This window comes from Panthera pardus, unplaced genomic scaffold (genome assembly GCF_024362965.1).
Source record: "Panthera pardus isolate Hobbes unplaced genomic scaffold, ASM2436296v1 HiC_scaffold_16, whole genome shotgun sequence".
Taxonomy (NCBI): domain Eukaryota; kingdom Metazoa; phylum Chordata; class Mammalia; order Carnivora; family Felidae; genus Panthera; species Panthera pardus.
Window position 1 is genome coordinate 1,498,910 of NW_026526721.1, and position 18,945 is coordinate 1,517,854.

Sequence of the window (18,945 nt, forward strand, 5' to 3'; positions counted from 1 at the left end):
CCACCAGTGGCAGCCCCTCTCCCAGGCCTCCTGGAGCTGCTAGGCAGGAGTGAGTGCGAGACCCCCGACCCCCTCTAGGCGCCTCAAAGGGGAGCGGCCCTCTGTCCTCCCAGGCGAGGGTGCCCCGAGGCCACGTGTGTGCTCCAGCCCCAGGGCCCCAGCCCCAGGAGGACGGCCCGTGGAGCCCCGGCTTTCTGCACACACCGCTCTGGGGGCAACCCGCCACCTGCCGGGATCTCCTCGCCCTCCCTGCTGCCCACCACACGGGGTGGCGGCTGTCCCCCAGGGTGCTGGCGTTCCTAGCGGTCCTGTCCTGGGGAAAGCCTTCACGGAAAACAGAAGGAACCGAGTGGAGAGCACCAGACTTCCCTGCCTCTACACGCGAAACCCCGCTGCTTTCTTTCACACGTCACAGGTAAGTGTGGGGATCCAGAATTTCACAGCCGGCCCTGCCCCGGGCACAAAACAGCAAGAGAATTACCAACCAACTCTAGCTACTTCGGGGATCTATGATTCTCCATCCAACAACGTACAGGCACTTGAACTATCTTTTCAAGTCATTCTTTTACGGTTAATTGGGTATTTTTTTTGTCCCTTTGTAAACTTACAGCCACAACACAGAAAAACCGGGAATACCACCGCTTTTTAGACATTTTTCAAACTTGACACTGTTTAAACCAAGTTGCACTCAGATCTGTCCGTGTTTTGAATGGAAAGCAAGCCCACATCACTACTCCCCGCTGTGCGCCGTCTACGAGCTGCCCTGGCCCGCGGCCACCCGCGGGCCTGCCGCTGCCCCAAGGGGTCTGGAGAAGAGAAGCCAGGGGAGGGCCGTGCCACACCGCAGTGTGGTGACCTCTCCTGGGTCCTCGCTCAAATGCCACCCCCTGGGAGAGGCCGTCACCCCTCCCTCTGCTGCTGTCTCCCACCCGGAAAGGGGGCCGTTCTCTGCTCCCACCAGGTGCCATCCGGCCTGTCCCAACGGCCCAGGCCAGAGCCCGCCCGCAGGTGCCAGTGCGCGTTTGCTGGATCGACGAAAGAGTGCGGCCGGGACGCGGCACAGAGCTTTCTGTAACGTTGCCACAGGCTCCCCAAACTAGAATTCCCAGCCTAACCACCCCCGGAGCTCTGTGACTCCCTGGTGCAAACGCTGATGCCACTTAATTGCACCATTTGACGTCACCGTCCCCAAATCTGCTGCGTCTGTGGCTCTGACCGGGCCGTCCCCCGCCTCACCCGGGCTGCGGAAAAGAGGGGCGCCCCGTGACGCAGAACAGCAGGAGACTGGGAGGCCTGTCCGCATGTGGGAGCAAGAGCAGGAGGCCAGAGAGCTCCCGAGAGTCCGGGGGCCCTGCCGCCACAGGGGAGAGGAGAGGCGTGTGCGCCTCCCGCTCCCCCAACCTGCTGCCGGGTGAGCCGGTCTTCCCGCCCCTGCCCGGCACCCGCTGCACCCGGGGCAGCCACGGGAGGAAGAGTGGCGAGGCTGCCTCGTGTGGCCCGCCGTGTGCGGGCGCGGGTCCCTCGTGCCCCTCCTGCTCATACCTAGCTCCCCCGTGGCCGCCGGCCTCGGAAGCCCAAGTACCTCGGAGGGGAGCGCTCCGCTTCACCCCATATCACCCAGGACCCCCGAGGAGGGTGAGGGGAAGGCAGCGCAGGGGGCACGTCACCCGAGGCCCTCAGATCACGCCCCCGCGGCCACCTGCACGTCACCTGTACCTTCACCCGATCCAGAGGCTCGCGTCCCGCCCCGCACGCCGTTCTTCCTCCAGTCTAACAAAACGTGAGTGTAGACGGCGGGTCCCTCAGCTCCAGAAAGGCCCTCTGGCGTCCGCCACCGCCTCGCGGCTTCGCTGGGGGCCGGGTGTCGCGAGCTTCTGTCTCCCCCAGTCCTCCGCCTCCTCGGCAGCCATGCTTCCCGGTGGGTCCCGGTTGGCCTTCTGCCCTTAAGTCACAGTTGTCACGGGTCACCTGCACTTCCTCCGCCTCTTTACGGTGCTAAGGTCCCCGCAACCGGGCGCGCCGTCAGGACGGCTCCGTGCGAGCTGGAGCTGTGGGCAGAGCAGGGACCGAGGACACGTGTCCCCGCCGTCGGGCCGGGACGCTCCACTCCGAAGACCCCGTCACGGCACGGTCGTCCTGAGGCCCCGCGGGGCGCAGCGCGCACAAGGAGCCCCGGACAGGACCCCGCGCGGCAGCCTCGGCCCTCACAGCAGGCGCACGACCGCTTCTGCGAAGGTCAGGCGGCGAGTTCCGCGGGGTCTGCGGCCGCGCACAGTCTCTGCTGCGCGTTCTGCTTTTGCCACTTTGTCCCCAAATCCCTTGAAGATGCAAAAGCCGTTCTTTGCTTCAGACTCTGGAGGGAGGACCCACCTGGCCGCCCGCAGGGAGGTCTCTGCCAGGCCTCAGGGGCGCGCGGCTGTCGCCCAGGAGGCCGGGGCGCGGCTCTTTGGCACGTCACCTTCACCCAGGCGGGCCCCGAGAACAAAGATGCCAAGGTGCCCCTCACCTTCACGCGCCCATCCCAGCCCCTAGTAGACTCCGCGGGTTTGCAGAGCGAGCGAGTGAGCCCCTTTCACGTGCCTGTTAGCTATTTCCTTAGATTCCGTCTTTTGTGAAAATGCCGTGCAAGCGTCGTGTCCCCGATTCCACCGCACCCTCTCGTCCTTCCTGACTTGCGGGAATCTTCGTGTATCGTAGACTGGAAACTCAGCCAGGCCTCGGTACCTGCCTGTCAGGTCCACACTCCTGGCGGCCCACACCCCCGTCAGGTACACGTCTCTGTCAGCCACACACTCCTGGTGGTACACACGCCTGTCGGGTACACACTCCTGGGGGCACACACCCATCGGGTGATTCCTCGTGCAGCGACAGAAAGCTAATCCCTAGCACCGCAGCTCTCGACCTTCGAGGCAGAGTCGGGGCCCACACCTCTGGGCGTATGCGGCATCCCTAGACACTGTCCAGTCGTCCTGGGAGGTGAGTCGGGGCCGTGGGGGTCGCACGTGCACGGCCTCTAAGGCCCTCGGCCCCACGGGCAGGCATCAGGTGAGGCGGGGAGGTGACCGGGACGCCCACGGCTGCTGTTGGTTCGGGAAGCCGCGGGTGCCTCTTCACCGTCTGCTTCCTCGGGGCGCGCACGGAAGCCCCTTCGCTTCCACCCCCGGCCCGTGATCTGGCCGACTCTGCCTTCGAGGCTGGAAGGCAAGGGTGTTCGACGGCACGTCCTCTCACTGAGCCTTCCGCACCCGGGAACCGACACCAGCGCTGAGGCGCGTTCGCCCCTCTGACCGTGAGCGTGGCGCACGGGCTCAGTGAGAAGGGCCCCCTCCCACCTGGCGGAGCTGGCCAAGACGGCGCGCCCTACACCCGCGGGGTCCCCTCGGGAAACACGTCTCGCTCCCCACAGACCTTCCGGGAAGCCGGAGGGTCCGCTCCGGCTGTGGGACCACCACGTCCCCGGGGAAGCGGATCCGGCAGGACGCGGCCTTCCTTACAAGCCATCGAGGCTGCGAGGCCTCCGCTCGGGACACGGGGCTTCACCCCCACCCCCCGGCTTCCGAGATCCTGAACCGAGGGGTGGGGTGGGGGGGAGCGGCGGCTGCGGGCTCCGCAGGGCAGAGGCTGCCGGAAGGGCATCCCACTTCCCACGGAGCCCCGGGAGGGACGCACTCGCGGACTCGGGTGCTGCCCTAGATCCGGGACCTCACAGCAGAGCCACAGACACGTTAACACCTCCTGGCAAAGTGATGCCAGCGACTTGGCCAGACACACAGACACCTTCTCGGCGACGATAACCGATGCCAGAAAAAACACACGGAATCGCTTCTCATTCTCAGCCCAATTTTATTTCAGAAACTCTCGGGAACGCCTACAAGAGAAAGCGTCATCTGTGCTCAACAGGTTACTTCAACCCTTAAACCGCTTTAAAGGGGAAAACCGTCAAGCTTTTGCCACAACACACAGGGATTCAGAACTCGGTGCCGTTGCAACTTGCAACTTGAACCCGACAGCCCGCGTTAGTATGACGAGCAGGCCTGGATCACTCTCACGCTGCTCGCTGTCCCGGAGCCCACCGCTGCCTCTGCCGTGAGCCGGAGAGGCCACACGCGACAGCCGGGCGGTGCCTGTGTCAACCTGGAGGACAGCCCTGCCACGGCGCCACGCGCTCAGGACGCCGTGCTCCCTCCCACCACCACTGACTCTGCTCAGCCAAGGCCCCCAGAGAACTCCGTCCCGGCCGAGTGTCGCGGGGGGCAGCGGCTGCTCATCGCGGTGCCGGGGTGTTTCTGGAGCTCTGTGCACAGGGGGCCCTGCGTGGGACACCCAGGACCGTCCCAGAAACACACGGTGGGGAGGCCGCTCACGATCCACCAGCCCAGAGCCTCGCCTCGTTTTATATGTGAGCGTGAAGCATTTCTCCGTGTTTTTAACACACGCCCAACGGTCCCGAAGCGTAACTACCATGTGAAGACAGGGAAGGCCGTGCCCAGCTTCTCTCAGAACCCACAGGCCGTAACCACTTCCGAGACTGACGGAAGCCAGCCCTCGCGGCTACCTGCTTGTACGGGCACGCACCACGTGGTTCTGCCGAGAACATCAGTGCCTGAGAACTGAGTACTGAGTACCGCGTATGTCTCGACTCAAGACGCCTTTATTATGCATTCTCAATTTCTCTTTTACTAAATTTGGGCATTCTACTGCTTTTTAAAATTATGCGGTGATAATTATATAAAGCAGTACCTGCTGTGAATTTCACTGAGAATAAAAAGGAGGAGTTCGTGAACACTTGTTACGGGAAAAACCTTTGGGGGGGTGTGTGTGGCCATGAGAAACACAGGGGAACTTCCAAGTTCGAACAGGAGTCCACGCTTCCCCAGCCCCTCTCCCAAGGCGCGCCGCTGGGGAGGGGCCGCAGGGCCTCCTCTGGGTGACCCCCGAGCCACCCCAGCCTCGGCAGACACCGTCACGCGTTAAGACACAAGAAACAGCTTCAATCTTTTCACGGAGGGCAAGAGCAGCCACCATGCCCAAAACTAAAAATAGAGCCGCGCTCACGGTGCTCCCGCCAGGAAGCGAAAGAACTCTGGGGAAACGTGGTGGCAGAGCGAGGCTAACAGTGACGAGTGCTCCCTAATAAAGACTTGTTCTAGCCAAAACCCTTCGTGTTTACTTTTCTTTTTCAAACCACTCTGAAAAAGGAAAGTTACAGTACATCAGACTATCTGGTGCCAAAATTAGCTTTCATTTTATGAAAGAAATTCAAAATTCCTACTCTGCAGCTAAAACATCTACTGAGAGCCCGAAGAAGGAGATATAGTTCACAACGCTGCTGTATTTTACAACTTCCGGGCCTTTAATTCTGCTTTCTCGGCACATGTTTTAGAGCTCTCCTGTGGGCCTGATCATTTTCTGTATGCCTTTAAAGACAATTCATTTGTGCAAAGGATTACAGATAATTCACTTCTCCGACGCGCGCTTGCATTATATAAAAATACTTGCGTTTGGCATACATGGCAGAACTAAGGGGGCAGCTGACTGCCCTGGCACGACGTGTAGGTCACAGACTCCACTACACTTAGCAGCACTGAAGGACGGTGTCCTTTCAGACTCGGCCAGCTCCGTGCTGCTCGGCTCCTGCCCATAAACTCTAGTCACAGACCCGCTGATTTCCAATCTCTCGCCTGGCTACCAGAAGAGCCTCGGCTGGAACAGGCCCCGCCCACGGGCACAGCAAAGGGAAATGACCTTAATTTTGCCCTTTCCATACTCTCGCCGCTCTTGTGCCGAAAAGCGGGGGAGGGCTGGGGGGCATCAGCTACAGACAAAGCAAACCCTGTTTTACCAGTCTCCCTGGGAGCCAGTTTCCTCACATTCCTGACATTTACAGACACAGAAAGGACCGGTGGGCCTTACCAGACACACACGTAGAGCCCAGTGGCCAGACGTGGGTGCACCTGTGCCCCCCAGAGATGGCAAGTGCCCCTCTCCCCGCCGTGGGCTCTGCGCCCACTCCTTCCCTCACTGCCCAGGACAGGCGGGCTATTGTCAGCATCTACGGAACGGCTGAATGGACGCGGGTGCCCGCCAGTGCCCGGTAAGCATCCAGCAGCCCTCTGCCGACTCCTTCCTCACACTTCTTCCCCATGACAAGACCTCCTTGAGTGTGTAAAACCCAACTTTCTTCAATTAGTCACTCTGCAGGCCATAAAATAATCTTACGTGGTACTAGATTTACCCAGATTTTAATATTTGCCTCAACTTCTCTCAAAAGCAGATGGCTGAGTCACATAATAGTCGCCAAGAATTAAGTGCTAGATAAGTCTTCTTTTAGTCCATCAACGGAAACCGTTTACAGTAAAAAGCTTTACAGCGGGTCTAGTCCAGCGCCTGGCATGGGGCACAGCCTCGCGCGGCGGTGACCGGAGGCCGCACTTGGCCACACGGCCACTGGAGGGCAGCAGCGCGCCGACCTGGACCCGCAGCCGGGCGGGCAGGTTTGTGCAGGCCGCAGCGGGGTGATGAAAGAATTAACAGTAACAAATAATCTGCTGGAAGACACTCAATAAAACACATTTGAAAAGGCAAACAGGCTTAATTAATCAGTTGACATCAAGCAAAAGGCGTTTTTAATCAGTCAAATAGCAACAGATTTCTGCAGGGTTTTACCTTACCGGTAGATTAGTTTCTGCGTTTGCTCGACCCCGAGGCAAAGCTCCCTCCGGTGCAGGCAGGACGCGATGACCCGGACCGGGGCTCGCGCAGTGTTTCCTCCAATCACTGCCGCAGGTCTCCACGCCCAGCCTGAGACACTTCACTCTGTGTCACGGAAAGACTCAATTACTTCCAATTAATTTAAAAGCCTTTTCACCACTTCAGAAGCGAATTCTAATAATAAATACTGTTAATTAAAAATCCTCTTCCTAAATACAAAATTCAATTATTGTGATGGTGTTAAGGTCTTTTTAAAGCAGAGACACAACAACCGATCACCCTTCACCCCACCCGTCACCCTCCAGGGTCCGCTCGCCACACCCCAGCACAAACAGCAGCAGCCCACACGCGAAGGCATGTCCTTAACACCTTCTGCACAATAAAATGCCACGTGCACACGGGGGCACATGCACACACGTAAGTACAGACACGAGCAACGCACGGATCCCGGGACCTCCCCGGCCCCTTCCAGCCCAGGCTCAGAAGCTACGACCGTCCATGCGTCCGGAGGCAGAGGCTGTGAAACACCTCCAGGTTGTCTCCTCTCAGCCTAAAAATACTGCCAACTAGAAAGTCATTAAAGAGAAGACTTCAACGTGCTCACATACTGACGGAACCTAAATATCCAACGTTAACATTTCCTTTTGGAAAAGCAAACCGAGGGGCGTCTGGGTGGCTCAGTCGGTTGAGCGTCTGACTTTGGCTCAGGTCATGATCTCGCGGTTTGTGGGTTCGAGCCTCGCGTCGGGCTCTGTACTGATGGTTCGGAGCCTGGAGCCTGCTTCGCATTCTGTGTCTGCCTCTCTCTCTGCCCCTCCCCCGCTCATGCTCTGTCTCTCTCTCTCTCTCTCTCTCAAAAATAAACATTTTTTAAAAATTAAAAAAAAAAAGCACAGCGATATCTACGTAAAGGGCACGACCACAGTGGGCTTCTCCAGGGCACAGCTACCGGCTGGCGTCTGTGGGGAAGAGTGTGCGGGCCCTGAGTGGGTGTCCACAAGATGCGGTGAGTGTAGACAGGTGCCTCGCTGAACCCGGAAGGGCCCTAACTCTTCAGGCTCCGCCCGGTGAGCAGTAACCTCCCTGGGGCCACCTGCCCCAGCTGAAGGTCCTCGGGGGTGAGCACTGCCCAGCCTCCACATCTCTCAGCTGGGACGTGTGTGTAAGACACGGTCCCCCGTGTTCTGTGATGTTGCCACCAGGTCTAGTGGGCACTGACGACAATGGCCTATCAGCCTGGGATTACAGGCCACACGCTCACCCTGCCAGCACAGAGCCTCCAGGGCCAGGCACACAGGTCTGGGCATGCCATCCCCGACCCCATTAGTGCCCTGCTGGTCCCATCTCCACACCCAGGTGAGGAGAAGAAAGGAAGGGGTGCCACCATGCTCGCCCCCGCCCCCTGTCCCTCAACGCCACCCCCACCCGATCAGAACCCCGCTGGCAGCTCCTCCCCCGGCCGGAGAGTGTGCAGGAGATACAGCAGGCTCCTCGGCAAAGGACGCAGAACAGGAGGCCCCTGCAGCCCGAGGAAAGGGAAGGACGATACGTGAGCCACCAAGAGGTCAGAAGTCATTTTACCAACCTGAGTCCACAGGCAGCACAGAAGAAGGGAGACGGCAGGACGAACAGGAGCGAGACCCACAGAACCGGGTTCTGGTGGTCCCGCCGGGAGCCGCTGGGCAGAAGTCTGACCAGGCCCAGGACAGCCCACCGCCGCTCCCTGGGGAGCCGGACCCGCAGGGCCAGGGGACGTCTGCAAACTGCGAAGCTGAGATAGGAGGAACCGGAGTGGCTGAGGCTGACGCCCGACTCTGCCGCCACAAGGCCGAGTGCCTAGGTCCCAGTGCAGTGACACAGGGGACGAGCGCCGTGTGAGCCGCCGCGGGGACCGAACAGACCAGCAGGTACAGAGTACCTGACCCAGTGACAGCGAGAGTCACAGCAAGAGCACGACAGAGGGTGCGCAAAGGAGGCTCTTGTCACAGAGGTAGGAGAGGACAGCAGCTGGCGGAGGGCGGAGAGCGGTGCCACGATCGCACAGCGGTCCCGCGTGGGACGCCATCCCAATGAGTCTGAGCCACCCCCTCTGGCGCCCAGGAAGCATCGAGAACAGCCTGAGTCCCAGTGACATCAGGCGGAGCTCATGCCCACCCACTGTGTGAGGCACCCAGAGTCTAACAACCGGGGCATATCTGGAAAGAGTCCATGTGTTTCTAAGTTAGCTGGTACTCTTTTTTTTAAATTTTTTTGCATGTTTATTTATTTTTGAGAGAGAGAAAGAGACGGGGGGGGGGGGCAGAGAGAGAGGGAGACACAGCATCCAAAGCAGGCTCCAGCCTCCGAACTGTCAGCACAGAGCCCAACACGGGGCTTGAACTCACGAACCGTGAGATCATGACCTGAGCCAAAGTTGGATGCTCAACTGACTGAGCCCCCAGGTGCCCCTGGCTGGTACTCTTCTAAATCATCCACAGACAAAAGGAAATGATCACAGTACAAAACAGAAAACATTGAGAACGAGAAACAAAGATCACACATGGAAATGTGTGGTGTGCAGCTAAGGCAGTACCCAGAGGGAAACACGTAGCCTGATGCTCACGCGTCTGGAAAAGGGAAAAAGCCCACGAACCCCGCCTCAGTAAGTCAGGGGGACAAACAAGCCCCAAGCAAGTGGGAGGGAAAAGGAAGAGATTAAACCTGCGTTAATCACCCGTAACGGCAGGCACAGGCACACAGACCGACGTTGGCAAGGCTGACGAGAACGCACAGAGAAGACAGAGAGGACACTGGCTTAGCCAGCCTGCATCGAAGAAAGGACAGCGAGTGATGTGAAGTGACACCTCTACCATAGAGTGAAGTGGTCCTATAAAGGCGTCCCTGAGAGTCTCAGCAGGCCTTGGGACCAGGACCATGGGGCAGATGGACTAGGAGAGTCCCGGGGGTACCGGGCCCTCGCTTTTGGCCCTGAGAGCACGCAGTTGTGGGTCTATGCAGAGCCCCAGGCAGGTGCTCCCCACGGTCCTCAAGAGGCCTCCTTGGACAAGATGTGCAGGATGTTGACAAGAACTCAGAAACCCAGCCGACAGCTAGGACCATCGCTGCAGACACACGGGCCACCTCCAGCCATCTGAAGGATCACTGTCGAGGCCCCAGTGCCAGGGGCACAGACAGACCGTCCCCTGCCCTGCTCCCGGCCTGTCTGGGTCATGAACATAATCAAATGGTGGCTGTTCTAGGCCATGAAGTTGGGGTCTTGGTGGGGAGGGGGGAATGTTAGGCAGCAAGAGATACCAGAACAGAATTATCACTCCGAATTCTCGCAACATTACATATATAAGAGAGTATTAAGAACTTTATTTTGAAAATTTTGTAAACTTAGGTACAATGAGCAAATTCCAAGAAAAACAGTTTATCAAAGCTGACAGGAGGAAAGAGAAAATCTGACTCGATGACAGACCAGAGTCAGGAAATAATCATGTACAGTGTCAGCCAAACTGTCTCACGAATGCAGATGTAAAAACGCCCCGAAGAAAATGCCAGCAAACTCGACCCCACCATCTTTCTAGAGCTGGCATCCGGCTGGCTGGATTTCCTGCGGGCACAGACAAACGGGTGGGCGCACGGAACCTGGCTGCCGCAGCCGCCACACTACTGTCCAGAGGCTTCCCAGGCGCCCCGGAATGGGCGTGGCTGCGGGGACCGGGCGCCGTCCAGGAGCACGAGGGGGGCCACCCCACGCGGTGTCCGGGACCGACCTGGGCGACGGCCACGTGGGCACACCAGACTTCTCCTACCCAGGCACTCTACTGTGGGACCGAGCCAGCCCACGACACAGACGCGCTAGGACACGATGAGGCACCGGGACCTGACAGAGGCCAGCAGCGCCCGGCCCCACACGGCAGCGCGGATGCGACACGGCAGCGCGGACGCGGGGGGCCCCTGCCGTCACCCCGCCCTTGCTCACGTGAGGCCACCGACGACAGCACAGCCCGCCAAGCACCTGCGGTAGGAGGAAGGGAGCTGAGGGGCTGCCCGTGCTGACGGCCACAGGCCAGGGAGCCGGGCCAGGCGGCGAGAGAAACCACGGAGGAAGCAGCACAGGGAGACCATGCTTCACGGGCGAGCAAGCGAGTGGGCCAAGCGGGGCTGAGTTCTAATCCAGCCCCTTCTCAGTGCGCCTGGATCGTCCCTGAGACGTAGACAGGGAATTAGGTGACCGAGAGCCCGAAGGGGCTAGAGTGGGGGGTGGGGCCCGCAGAGCAGCCCAGCTCAGCTGGCACCGGCGCCTTTCCGGAACTTTCTCACAGAGACTGCTCCTGGGCTCAGGACAGCGTCCTCTGAAAACAGGATGACCCCGAATTAGCCACACTGGTCTCTGCAAAGGATTTGTACCCAACTACCTGCTAACAAAAGGAAACTCAAATGCCACGGCAAAGCTGATAACATAGGGGTCGTACGGGATTCGGCACGCTCGTACCGACCGCAAGTGTGGGACCATTTGGGTCACTCAACACCTGATGGGTCTGCTGTGCCAATAAGAATTGCATGAAACAATTGCATTTGCTTTTAAGGTGATATTTATCATTATAATTCAATTAGACTCTGGAAATCAGGGCTAAACACTCCCATTTTCTACCTTGTAGATGCACAAAACCATTACAAGAGTATGCAGTGAAACAGAAACGCTCAACTGAGTAGACTCTGATGTTTGCCGACACCAATTATCTCAAGATACAAAAGCTTAATTTGCTCAAGACAAGTGAAGAAAATCAGATCAGCGGTCAACGGAAGGATGCTAAGACAAGAAAGCATTCTTCCTCACTTCTGATATGGTTTCCATTCTCAGTGCTTAACCAGTCCTAAAAATCGGTGCCCCCAGAAGCAGGACCAGAAGCCGGTGGGAAGTGAGCCCAGGGCCACCAGTGGGGCCTGAGTCGTGAGCCCGGGGGCTCCGGAAGGACACGGCGACGCCCCGTAGCTGAGATGAGCACACAGGAGGGCCCATCACGAGGCTTCTGGTGAGGAGGGGGCCGGGAGGCCTCTCGGCAGGAGGCACCAAACATGCACCTCAGGAAGAAGCAGCGACCCGGCGTGTTTTCAGAAAGATGGTTCTGTTGGCTCTGTGGGCAACGGCTGGAGGGCTGAGACCCGAGGCGGGGAGGACAGCCAGGGACAGAGGGATGACCACGTGGAGAACACCACCGGTGGGTGACTCCAAGGATCCTGACTCTATCAAAGGGGTGGATGGAGTTTTCAATGACATGAGAAAATCAAAAGAAAAGAGGAAATCTGAGACGATAGGTGTTTTTCAATTGTCCTGAGCTGCAAAAACCTTCCAAGTAGATTAACTACAGTCATTGATGTTTCAACTTCCACAGTGACCAGACCTTCCCTGGCTACCTGAGGTTTCAGAAGGGTAAAGTCGATCCTAGTTTAATACTACGGGGAGAGGTAAAGTCTTTACGTGGTAACATAATAATGAACCCTTAACATGCAAGAACATTCAAATATTAGACTGTGAATCCCAAGAGCAGGGAACTGGCCATGAAGGTACCTTCAAGAAGTCAGTGCTTAATAAAGAGGCTGGGGAGGAGGGCACAAGGCTCCATTGCACTTGCTGCTTCTGTAAAGGAAAAGAAATGCAGGAGGAAATAACGGTCTCGCCAGAGGTCGTGGTTTAATTTAAATTTTTTTATATTATTTAAATTCAATTGAGGAAGCCGTCTGCACGGCAGACTGTTCGGTGGTACTAGAGAGCCCATCTGCTTCGTTGCCCCTGAGCAGGGGCCAGTCCGGCAAGGGCGAGCGGGACAGCATCCGAGGCGCAGAACGCGGGACTCACCTCAGTCGGGAAGACCGAAGTCCAAGGCGCTGCTCCCACGGGACCCTGGTGCCGCCGCCTAGACCGCCTCAGCCCCATTGGCCCTTCTTTCCGTTCCCCGGCATTTTGGTCTTAACGGACCAACCAAAATGGACTTTGCCATGTCTTCTACTAACTGAATTAAATATATTCCAAGGATATTCCATGTCCTTAGCAAGTAAGAGGAAAGACCACTTTAGAATGAACTCTGACGGATACAACACGGATGAATCTCTAAGTAACGACGAGCAGTGAAAGAAGCCAGACCAAAACAGTACCTATTGTCTGGCCCCAGTGATTGGGAGCTCTAGAAAATGCAAAGGGATCTTTAGAGACAGAAAGTAAAGGAGTGGAGGTCGGGCGGGGGGGGGGGGGGGGGGGAGGGTCCCAGGGGTGCAAGTGACCTTCAGAGGCCATGGGCACACTCACCTCCTTCACTGTGACAGTGGTCTCACCAGTGTCTCAACATTACTAAATTTCACACTTTAAAATATGTGCAGTGTTTTGTTATCAATTATATCTCAAAAAAGCTGGCTTTAAGAAAGACTACTTTGGGGGCGCCTGGGTGGCTCAGTCGGTTAAGCACCCAACTCTTGGTTTCAGCTCGGGTCATGATCTCGCAGTTCGTGGGTTCAAGCCCCATGTTGGGCTCTGTGCTGATAGGGTGGAGCCTGCTTGGGACTCTCTCTCTCAAAAATAAATAAACATTTTCTTAAAAAGAATAGTTTGTTTTATATTTTAAAACCCTTCATCTTATTTTGTAAAGTGAATTAGTAAACATTAGTGAAAACATTTTTATGACCTGAGGGAAAACATTATTTTTTTAAACTCTGAATAATCTAATGTTTTATGGGAAACTAAACCTCACTGCAAACATTAAAACAACTCATTAAGTAGGCCAGGGAGCTCTCCCTATCCAGCTACACTTTACTGTCGTACGACCATTCCCAGAGGGACCCAATGCTCCCAACACTAGGAATGAGCTCTGTGTCTCCAGAGAGAAGGCGACTGGGTGGGGGGGGGGGGGGGGGTTGGAGGTGGAGACAGAGACAGAGACACAGAGCGGGGAGGGGGGGCGAGCACTCGAGGGCATTGCTCTGCACCTGCTCTCCCGCATTCGGGTCCAGCAGGGCGTGTGGCCCTGGTGTCAGGGGCAGCACCCACATCTTCCCAGCCCAGGAGACCAAAGTCTCAGTTCATGGCTCGGTGGGGGGCGCCTGAATCACCGGGATGGCAGGCGGGGAAGGACAGATAAGCAGGGTGTGGGAGGTGCTCTGAGCCCTCCCTGGCCTGGGCACCTGCTCCCTTCAGGACGACCACCCACCCTTTGTCCCCATACATCAAAACAACCCAAAAAGGCCAACGGGCCAGAAGAGGCGCCTCTGCTACAGGGGAGCATGCTGGTGTGGTGGCAGGGCCTCCAGACGGGGGCTTCCGGTCCTGGTTCTCGGCACCTCTGCAGGTGGGCTTGCTTACCAGGCATCAGGAAGTGGAGGTCTTCTGAGTGGGGCTTGGGGCCTCTGTTTTCCGTGACCAACGAGGTTATGTGTTAGAGATCCCCCCACACTAAAGGAGAGGGGGCGCCTGGGGGGTTCAGGGGGTTAAGCGTCTGACTCTTGATCTCTGCTCAGCTCATGATCGCATGGTTTTGTGGGTTCGAGCCCCGCATCGGGCTCTACGCTGACAGCACGGACCTGCTTGGGATCCTCTCTCCCTCTCTCTCTGCCCCTCCCCTGCTCGCCCGTGCACATGCCCTCTCTTTTCTGCAGGGGGTAAACGTCCCGCAGAGAAGAACCGGGTGAGGAGCAGCGCCCCACAGAGGCGCCTCCACTACCTGTGTCCTGAGCGGAAAACAGCCAAGGAATTCAACAGCACTGCCGCTCCACACGGGATCATCACAGCGTGGACCGAAAACACGTGCAGCGAAATCTCTCCGGGGAAAAGCAGCACATAGACCCCTACCCCCCGGGCCGGCCGTTCTTTGCTAACCTGCACCGCGTCTTGTTCCGGTGACCCGAGGAGGCCTGCGGAAATCCAGAGTGACAGCAGGCCATCCGCCACGTCAGCGGGATGAATAATACATCTGTGTATAAAAAAGACTCCAGGGAACCCCAGGAACTGTAACCAATATTTGCTACCAGGCAATGAGACTAACGGTGCCTCTTTCTTCCTGTTTCGCATCTCCGCAAAGTACGCCCAGCGTACGGTGAGCGTATTTTGTTTTCAAATAAAACATAAAATCTCTTACGAGAAACTCAGAAACAAGAAGCGTCCTTCAAAGACGCTGCCAGCGAGCTCAGGCACAGGGCCTGCCCGGACCCCTCCCCTCAGACAAGGCCAATTTCCAGACGGATCCTGTGATAAAACAGCTCCAACCAGCAGCTGTCCTGTGCTGAGCCCCAGGGGCGCTGGTCCTGAGGACAGGAGGACGTGGGGACCCGCAGCCCAGGCCATCTTACCCGGCACCCCCAGAAAGCACTTGTCCTTCCCCCCAGCACCCACCCTCACGCAAAGGACCCAGTCTCCACCGGTAAAGCCAGCACGCAGCTCCTTACACGAAGAGGCCATGTGGCAAATAGGGCTCTTCGGCTTTTGGCTCTGCAGGAAAGGATCAAACAAAGCCCTCTGAGGGAGGAGTCCTCGTCCCTAACAATTAGGCGGGTACCCTTGCCCCAGACCTTCAGAGACACTGAACCCCCCTGAGCAAGGCCAGGGCTCTTGGGCTCACCGCCCCGACACCGTGGGTTGGGTAACGGCCCGGCAGGCCGCGCGGCGGGTGAAGCTGGAGGGCGAGCGCCCCCTCCTCGCACACCCCTCACACACGTCACAGCTGCGAGCAGAGTGCAGGACTTGTGCAGGAACGCTGGGGTTTCACGGCTACAAATAAAACCAGCTCTCTCTACAACTAAACTCACGTACCGACTACGCAAAGTTCAAACCCCAAGGATGCGGGAAAAGGGGTCGACTCCCGTTGAGGCCAAAGACACGTGCCCACAGGAAGTCACAACCTTAACTACACGACTCAGGTGAACGGCGCATGGTTGCATCCGCCGGCCCCCGTGTGACCTCTGAGCGGGTTCCGGCTGTGCCCTGCCGGGGGAGGACGCGGGCCACCCAGAGCCTCCGCGGGAGCTGCCCGCCACCCCGGCCCGAGCGCCCAGCGAGGACACCGGCATGCCACACAGCTGCCGTACCTGCCCGCCGGCCCCAACTCTGTGGCCGGCAGCCGGACATCAGGACTCGAGTGCGTCACCTCCTCCTGACCACCGCAGGAGATCAGACATCCAAAATCATGCACTTTTGCACTTCTGGGAGGAGGCAACAGGACTAAGCTCACAACGCCGTCCATCACCAGCTGACTGGGCCCCCACAAAGCTCGCCTGTGAGCAGGTTCGGACCGCGAGCTGGAGAAGCGTGCCTCCCGAAGGCCGCCCTGCTTTACGGCGGCTGCTGTTGAGGAACAGCTCCGGGCCCCCCTGCCCGGCAAGCCCTGGCCTCTGTACACGAACGACATTGGGACCCACACGCCCGCAGTTAGCAACGGAGCTGGGCTCGTCTGCTTGAAAGTCCAGCTCCCCAGCTCCCGGTGCCTCGGGCTTCCCCTCCCGGGATCCGGGGCTGCCAGCAGTGCCTCCCGCACGGGGTTATTTCAAAGGACTGAACAGAATGCTCAATATTGCTGGCTGCTAACGGGACAGTAACAGCCACCTAAACCAGTACTTGGCAACCGGACCGGAGCTGACCAGGGAGCCCAGACACCCCGTCATCATCAACAGCTAAGTGACAAACGGTCTTCAGGTTTGTTTCAGCGTGATCACACCTGTACAAGGTTCAGCTCACGCCCCACCTCCTCTGGGAAGACCTTGCGCTCGCAAAGTTCTCCCAGTGAGTGAGGAGGCCCCCGGCCCCCAGACGGTCAGATGGCCTCACCCCGGCGCCTCCAGGACCAAACCCAGCACCGTCCTGACACACGCCCTGGGGTTGCAGTGGGCTCCGTGGAAAAGGCCGTCACAGCGGCTCTCCCACACCTGCCACGGGCACGGCAATGCCCCCGCGTCCTCCCGACACCCCTGATCAACTCCGCTGCCTTCCTACTGCTGCTCCAGCCGCAGGGCTGCAGGCCTTTTAAGGGAGGAACAGAGCCTCCCCCTGCCCTCAGGCCCGTGGCGAGGGAGCGCCTGCTGTTTAGGTGCTAATGTGACTGGTACGCGGGGTATGTCTACTAATCCTAACATCCATTAAAAGGAAACTTTAAGCCGCGACCGTGTGAGATCACATGCTTCTCGATTTACAAAAGAATTCTAGTCCTTCAGCAGCTGTTTCAAAGTACTTTTAACTAACTAAACATTCATCTTCTCATCTGTGATATGTATACATGACTAATCATAACAGTGGATCGCTTAGAAAAGTAAAAGCCAATTGCGACTTCCAACTTGAAATCTCTGAAAAATTTATAAAGTGGCTAAGCTAAACTGACCCCTGCACTTGGCAAGGAAGAGCTAACGGGCTGCAACCGTGCCGACCGTGGGCAGCTCGTTTATACGGTGACGGACGGCGAACCTCTCAGTAGGTCAGGCACACGCCAGGCGGGCAGGAGCCTGGCAGGCGAGGCCGCGGACCACATCCCAGAGCCTCGGGCAGACGGGCTCAGCCTCCCCGGGGCACCTTCCTAGGCAGGATCGAGGGCGCCAGGTTTAAGAGACCAAGTTCTACAGGCACCTCCTTTCAAGACCCTTTGAAAATAGGCAAGGAAAGAATTGAGGGCAAAATGAATAACAGCTTACAAAATATTTTTAAATTTTATTAACACATTTTATTCCCCCAACTAGCCCTGGGGAAGGGACTCAAGCAAGGCAGGTAGATCCCTTTCTCATGGACAAATAAACTAAACGGTACAAAGATGATGCTTGAAATACGTAGAGGTTCTGCCTCCAGCTGCAGACCTTCTGTTACCCCTGTAGCCCCCCGACCCGGGCTGCGGCACAGGGGACACGCAGGAGGCACCTCTGGGCTGGCACAGGGGACACACGGGAGGCACCTCTGGGCTGCGGCACAGGGGACGCATGGGAGCCCTGCCTCTGGGCTGTGGCACAGGGGACACACAGGAGGCACCTCTGGGCTGCAGCACAGAAGACACATGGGAGGCCCCTCTGGCCTGTGGCACAGGGGACACATGGGAGGCACCTCTGGGCTGGCACAGGGGACACAGGGGATGCACCTCTGGGCTGGCACAGGAGACACACGGGAGGCACCTCTGGGCTGTGGCACAGGGGACGCATGGGAGCCCTGCCTCTGGGCTGTGGCACAGGGGACACACGGGAGGCCCCCCCAGGCTGTGGCACAGAAGACACATGGGAGGCCCCTCTGGGCTGTGGCACAAGGGAAGCACAGGAGGCCCCTCTGAGCTGCGGCACAGGGGACGCGTGGGTGCCCTCCCTCTGGGCTGGCACAGGGGACACATGGGAGGCCCCTCTGGGCTGTGGCACAGGGGACGCACAGGAGCTCCGCCCCCCAACCCCGGGCTGTGGCACAGGGAACGCACGGGAGGTCCCTCTGGGCTGTGCCACAGGGGACACACGGGAGGCCCCTCTGGGCTGTGGCACAGGGGACGCACGGGAGCCCCGCCCCCCAACCCCAGGCTGTGGCACAGGGGAAACACGGGAGGTCCCTCTGGGCTGTGGCCCAGGGGACGCATGGGAGCCCTGCCTCTGAGCTGTGGCACAGAAGACACATGGGAGGCCCCTCTGGGCTGTGGCACAGGGGACGCATGGGTGCCCTCCCTCTGGGCTGGCACAGGGGATGCACGGGAGCCCCGCCCCCCCCCCAACCCCGGGCTGTGGCACAGGAGACAAACAGGACCCTTTACGACTCATAGTTCATCTGTCAACCACCTGGTGACCCTCGGGGCCTCGGGGGTGGCTGCTCTGGGATCACGGCCCGTCCGCCCAGGACGTCCAGTTCACCGCCGCATCTTGTGGTAATTACCAACCGCAGGCCCTTTCACTCTCAAAAGTGTCCCCATTGCAGCAGTATACCGCCCGGCCACCCACTTTAACACAAGCCCGTGTCCCCAAACCAGAGGTGAGAGAGGGGCTCACGGAGGACTGCCAGCCACCCCCCTGCCCACCTCACGGCAGGCGGACGATCCTCGCGCCCCTTTCCACCCAACTGCACTTAGGACAGAAGGCGCGTCTCGCGGAGCAGCTCTGCTTGGAGGTGAACCTGAGGTAAGGGCTCCCCGGTGACCGCCCGGCCCCCGCCCAGGCGGCCCGGGAGGAAGAGGAGAGCAGCGCTGCGAGCAGTCCCAGAGCGCAGGGAAGGGAGGTGGGTCTCCAGGGAAGTTGCCCCGCGTACGCTCAGGTCTCGAAGTA

The 18,945-nt window shown here is 58.5% G+C and overlaps 1 protein-coding gene across 4 annotated transcripts in view; it reads right to left on the bottom strand.

Moving 5' to 3' along the window:
• Positions 1-18,945, bottom strand: part of ADARB1 (adenosine deaminase RNA specific B1) — a 139,062-nt gene that overhangs the window by 79,619 nt on the left and 40,498 nt on the right. For 3 of the 4 annotated variants that reach the window (XM_053902971.1, XM_053902972.1, XM_053902970.1), the window contains one exon: positions 6,672-6,816. The exons of the other annotated variant lie outside the window; for it this stretch is intronic. The gene's annotated coding sequence lies outside the window, so the exon portion shown is untranslated. The remainder of the gene's footprint in view (positions 1-6,671; positions 6,817-18,945) is intronic. 4 annotated transcript variants of the gene reach the window in all.